Source organism: Palaemon carinicauda, chromosome 25 (genome assembly GCF_036898095.1).
Source record: "Palaemon carinicauda isolate YSFRI2023 chromosome 25, ASM3689809v2, whole genome shotgun sequence".
NCBI classification, from domain to species: Eukaryota; Metazoa; Arthropoda; class Malacostraca; order Decapoda; family Palaemonidae; genus Palaemon; species Palaemon carinicauda.
The window spans coordinates 15,634,127-15,640,871 of NC_090749.1; positions in this window are offsets into that span (position 1 = coordinate 15,634,127).

Sequence of the window (6,745 nt, forward strand, 5' to 3'; positions counted from 1 at the left end):
AAGTCCGATGAGTTGAAAAATGTCCACATTTTAGTAGGGGCCGATTATTTTAGCTACTTCATCATAGGCATCGAGAAGGTTGATGGGATAATTCTTTTCTAGACCCATAATGGTATGTCGCCATATGGGAAAGTGCTGTAGTGGCTATTGGAAGGAAAGAAGATCGAACATGTGAAAACGCTCAGAGTCTGTAGAATTGTGAGTGAACCAAACCAGTTTGACGTAGATGAGTGGTGGCGTTTGGACCATGTTGGTATCGCCCCATCGGAGCAATATACTGTTCGCGAAGCGGAAGCCATGCGAAAGGTGTCGCAAAGTGTCTTAAAGAAGCCTGAGGGATATCAGGTTAGCCTACCATTCGGGTCGGATGCTAGGCCAGATACGAACTATCGAGACGCTGTAGCGCAGTTAGAATCGTTGCAAACTAAGTTCAGGAAGGACGGGGAATATTTTGATCAGTATTAGGGAGTGATAAATAAATACCTATAAGCAGGCTTTATATCAGAAGTAAAGGAACCCAAGATTGAAGGGTATTATATGCCACATTTTGGAATTAAGAAAGATAGCCGCACAACCCCCTCAGAATCGTGTTTAATGCCATGGCAAAATCTAAGGGTCATAAATCATTGATTGAATGCCTCTTACCTGGCCCCAATCTACTAGAATTAGCATATCATTTGCTTATAAGGTTCAGGTTGAAGGAATATGCCATGTTAGCCGACATCAGCAAGGCCTTCCACCGTGTCTTGTTAGATCCTCGTGATGCCAAATACACATGATTTCTGTGGCGCAAGGTAGCAGGTCGAGCGCTCACCTTCGCCTTTAGAGTCGTTGTGTTCGGCATCACGGCGAGTCCATTTTTGTTGCAACAAGTTTTAAATTGTCATTTTAAAAGGAAAGGAAGGCCAGATTTGGCGAAGTCCTTTTACGTAGATAATTATCTTAGTACTTTCGAGGATGTACAGAGCATGAGGCAGGAGCATGAATCTGTCAATAAGATCTTAAAAGGGGCTGATATGCCTTTAGAAGGGTTGGGCATCCAATAACTTAGCCTTCAATAGCGAGAAGCAGTGGAGTGAGCCGGTGAATGTGAGTGTACTTGGGCTGCGATGGACCCGAGACGTCCACCAATTGTGTGTGAAAGAAAGTAAGAGAATCAGTGATTTGGGGGAGGGATGGGTACCTACGAAGTGTAGGGTACTTTCCATGTTTGTCTCCATTTATGATCCTCTAGGCTTGATAAGCCTATTATTTGTTCAAGGAAAGCTTTTCCTCCAACAACTATGGGAGGATCACGTAGGTTGGGATGACGTGTTAAAGAGAAAGAAAGCTAGAGAAGCGAGTGAGTTGTTGTACGAATTGAAAGCGGTGAGCAATATCACATTTCCAAGAGCGGTAAGCAAGAAAGGTTTAGAGCTCCCTGTATTCACCGATGCCAGCAGTAAGGCATACGGCGCAGTAGCATATACTAGGGACAATTGCAATCAGGTAAGCCTACTCACTAGTAAAATGAGGATCACTCCAAGGGGGATGAACAAGTTGACAAGTCCCAAGCTAGAACTATTAGCACTGTTGTTAGGCTGCACATTAGCCAGGACACTCAAAGAGCTTATAGAGCCACGAGAGATAGTCATGTGGACCGACAGTAAGGTCACGTTGGCATGGGTAGCATCTCCCAATGCCAAAGATAACAAAAACGTGTTCATATCTAACAGAGTGGCGGAGATTGTTTTTCTTCATCAGGTTTGCCGTTTCAGTCTAAGCCATGTCCCAAGCAAACAGAATCCTGCTGATGTCCAGTCCAAAGGAGCAACGACGCAACAACTGCTAAATAACCCTCTTTGGCAGAACGGTCCAGAGTTCCTAAGGACCACTGGAGAGCATGTTCCTTACAAGGAGGGTGATCCAACCAATGAAAGAACTGTAGTGGCGGAGGTACAAGAAATGAGGGAGGAAATAAGACCCGTTCCACCAGGAGAGATATGGGAAATTCTACAGAGGGAAGTAGAGTTCCGATTCTTATTGAGAGTTGCTGGGATAATCCAAAAATTTACCAGATTAAAACGGCATTCGTTCAGTATTGTTTTCCAATTAGAGCAAAAACATTATTTGCCTACAGTCAATGCTTACTTGGAGGGTGGAGTCAGACCCCCTCGTGAAGTTACTAATTTTGTCAGACAATTAAATGTAGTGTTAGATGATAAGTTAGATTGCATTATGGGATGAGTGTCCCAATTAGAGGAAATGAAACATCTAATTCTTTTGCTAGCCAAAGGGCACTTATCTAAGATATTTCCATAGTTTGCATTTACATTGTGGTGTGAATACACTAATCGGTATCTTCTGACAGAAATGCTGGTCGCCGGGCCTACGTCCCGTTGCGAGGCGGACCGTGCGGCAGTGTCCAGAATGCGTGCTAGCCTTCCAGCCCCTGCTGAGACAGCCACCACCACCCCCACCCCCCCACCCCCCTACCGAAGGAAAGGATCAACCTAATGAAGCCCTTTACAGCAGTCGGAGTGGACCACACAGCACCCATACATACTGAAACGCAGCCAGGCTACATACTGATCGTGACTTGCATGGCCAGCAGCGCTGTGTACCTCGATTTCTGACCCTCCCTGGAAGCAGAGGAATTTGTATTAGCCTTACGTCGCTTTTGTGCTACCCACGGTACTCCGTCTTTCATCACATCTGATAATCATCAAACGTTCAAGACTGCCAGCAACCTCCTTCAGGAACTTTATGAAGAGGATGAAGTCCAGCAGTTCCTGATGAAAACTGAAATTGAATGGCGTTTTCAGACGCCCGGTGCATCTTGGAAAGGTGGGTTCTTTGAGCGCCTAATCGGAGTGACAAAACGAGCCCTCCAGATAGCCCTCGGGAAGAAGTACCTGCCGGTCGCCCACGTACTAACCCTAGTGAAGGAGGCCAAGGCGGTGGTTAATAACAGGCCTCTAATGTACAGCAGCGACAAGTGCGAGGATGAAGTCCTCACCCCCTCCCATTTAGTGAGAGGAAGCCCAATCAACCTCATGGCACCGATCTTGCCAGACGACAACGTCAATGCGACCTTCACCTCCCGGAGGCTCCGTGATCATTATTCGAAGTTGACAGACTCTCTGAGGTCCTTCCGAGAGAGGTGGAGAAAAGAGTATTTGAGTGCCCTGAGAGCCAGACATGACTGTCGATCTGGGGAACCTTCCAAGCTGCACCCTGGAGACGTCGTGCTGGTCGAGCAAAAAAATAAAAAAAGGGCTACGTGGCCCCTTGGACGTGTCGTGGAGACATACCCTGGTGATGACGGAGTCGTGCGTTCAGCCAAGGTGTTGTTCGAGGGTGTTGAGTCGCTGCGAGCTATCAGCCACCTGGTTCCCCTGGAGATTGCCCCCTCTGATGACGATGATGGTGTTGGAGAAGACGATGGCGACGTTGAAATCAAGGGTGCGTACAGTTTGACAGCAGGACTGCCAGGGATCGTTGATACGTCTGGGGATAACCAGGAGATGGTTCAGGCTATGACATCTCGACAACCGGCGACAGAGGTCTTAAGTAGTGGCACCAATAGTGATAACAATACGGTAAGTGAGATGAGTGAAAATGACAGAGACAACGGGCGCACAAGGACGTTCTGCAGGCCCATTGAGAAAGGCTGCTGCGAAGCAGTGAGACTTGATGGAATGATTACTCCAAAACGAGGACATCTAAAGGGAAATGGAAGAGTCCCTTCTGGTAGGTAGGGAGGGTGGAAAGAAGTAAGTGTAGCTGAGTTTGAATCCATAGAGGTTGGAAGTGCGTCGGGTGTGGAGTGCGGGGACGGGAGGGTCTCTCTCGTACATACAAATCGACCGTTGTACAGAACCAGGACCTCCCCCCCTCTTGTTTCCCCTAGAGTAATTGCCAAGGTGTGGCAGTGTTGGAAGGGTGATTCCATTGATTGATTAAGGGCAGATTGCCTTATGATTTGATGTATGTATAAGTTTGTTCAATTTATGATTGTACATGTATACAATGCTTATTACTCATTGGAGATGACATTGCAGGCTCATTGCCTATTTGCCTTTCTATTGATTGATTCGTGTATGTATTATATGTTTGGGTACATTTTTTCCTGTATTGCCATTCTTGTGCATGTATACATTGCTTATTGCTCATTGGAGATGATATTGCAGGCCCATTGCCTATTTGCCTTTCTATTGATTGATTCATGTATGTATTATATGTTTGGGTACATTTTTTCCTATATTGACATTCTGTGTGTACGCTTGTAAGAGTCGATTGCCCCGGGGTAATAATTCTGTTGATGTATATTGTGTGTGTTACTCCTCCCCCGAGTCTAGTCTTGCCTAATTGACCGACGTTTCACCCCCCTTTATTTCAGGTGTGGAGGATGTCGGGAGTTTCAAACTGATCATTCGAAATCCCCACCATTTAACTTCACGAACGTTGCGTTAAATTGGGGTAAAATTGGGATATCTCGCGGGCGTTGCTACGAATGAGTGTTATCCAATACGTGACGGTATTGTGGCGTAAAATTCAACCACCTGGCGGGGAAGGAGCGGGTGTCAGAGAGACAAAGTATTTATTATTTACGAATTACAAAAATGATATTATACCATTTCACCACGATAAAAATACCGATGTATATGTTTAGAGCCAAGGACTCTAGTTTGTTGGATTACGGCAAATTATGGCCTTCAGTCGAAGTATTAAGTTTACCCTTTGATCTGAAGCAAGACTTTGATAGTTTCTCCGTCTTGTGGTCGATAAAGAAGCTTTATCAAACCCCTTATGGAATAAATAACGTAAAAATTCCCTCGCATCTCCCAAGGATACTTTAGTTAGCGCAGGAGATCGTAGTTTTCCTCGGAGCTGTCCAGTACGACGCTCGTTCATTCCTGCCTAGACCCCAACCCAGTAAGTTTTACTTTTGTTAAGTCTCTCTGTCTCCAGCTCCTTGCTACTGTGATACCAGGTCGGTTCCTTTTGTGAGTTTTATATATAACTTTATATCGCTCCGTAAAATTGTCATCCCTGTGACTGGGGATTGGTTTTATGCATCAGAATACGCCTGTGAACCTTGGTAGGTGATTTACCAAGGAATAATTGTCGTAATTGTGAAAATTTAGTCTCTTTTTTAGTCCAACGTGGACTCTGTGTTTCATGAGCACATGTTGCAGGCCCCCTAAGGGTGACAGTTCTATTTTTCAATTGGCTTAAAGTGTTATTGTAGTGTTATTTCTCTATCAAATGGTTAAATTTTGTAATAAATTTGAAAATTGTGATCATATTTTATTGAATCCTGAATAGTTTTGGAAAGCAAACCTCTTCAAGGTCTTGTCATCGGCCCATTCCATCGGGCCTAGAATCATTAATTACAATAAGTCGGAGAAAATTTACGACAGTACCTACAATGTTTGCAAATATTTAGACATGGGGTGTAATAAAAGAAAAAGAAATGAAAGAACTAGAGAGTAAACAGTACAAAATTATGAAAGAAATGTTTAAACAGGTTTCTACTACACCATACCAGGGGCTAATAGCAGAAATAGGAATACGGCCAGTTGAAAATAGAATACAGTATGAAAAATAACATCAGATTACAAACGGCTAGTTAAGAAAGTAGTGGAAGATCAAATAAGAGAACCATATGGGGAATGTTGGAGAAAAAGTATTACAGAAATATGCAATGAATATTATATTAAAATTTAAGAAGTAAGAAAGTATAAATAAACAAGAAATTTACAAGGAAACAAAAAGTAAAGTGGCAAATGAAATTGAAAGAAAAATAGAAGCAAGAAAAGCAGAGATGACCAAACTGAGGTTTTTGAGTAGTAATGGCAGGAGAGACTGCATAGGTGAACTTGACACTAATGCGACAGTAATATTTATGAAAACTAAGTTAAATGTGCGAGAATTAAAAGAAAATTATAGAAACAGAAATGATAAGGATACCCTTTGTGTTTTGTATAGGGAAGAAGAGGATACTACTGAGCATTTGGTCATGTCATCCATAAAACTAGAAAACTGGCCATTTTGGAGAATGATTAAGTCCCTAATTTGATAGACAAAGAGATGTGCTAGGGTGTAATATTTGTGGCATCCTTTAACGAACAAAGGCAAACCTATAACCAAGCATTATTAGCCAGAAAGTTCTACTCTAAAGGTGTTTTTGAGCTCTGGTATGTGCGTTTTGGCTATGCAAAATTCCATTGATTAGTAAAAGGAGCCCCTGTGTTGCTTTCTGTTCCAAACAGTTATGCAACATTGGATGTTCAAACTGACTGATTAAGTAACGTTTAAGAAACTCGGTAATTTACTTACCTCAATTATTTTAGATTGTAATTGCGTACGTTTTTGTACTTATTTATAGATGTGTTTACCTAGATTTTTTGGCTGCAACAACCAACGAATGCCACTTAACTCTTTTGTATGTATTTATTTTTTCATGGCAGACTAGGATTTTCTTTGGAATGTGTTTTACCTGGAGCTGCAAGAATACTGCTGGTACTTATATAAGCATCATACATAACGTACGGAAAAAACAAAAATAGCGAACAGAACCATTTGCTGTCCATAATTCTCTCTCTCTCTCTCTCTCTCTCTCTCTCTCTCTCTCTCTCTCTCTCTCTCTCTCTCTCTCTCTCTCTCTCTCTCTCTCTAACGGAATTGCCACTGTAAATGAGGAAGAAAATAATGTAAAATTACTAGTTTTTCATAATTTGCTATATTTTCTTTCTCCCTC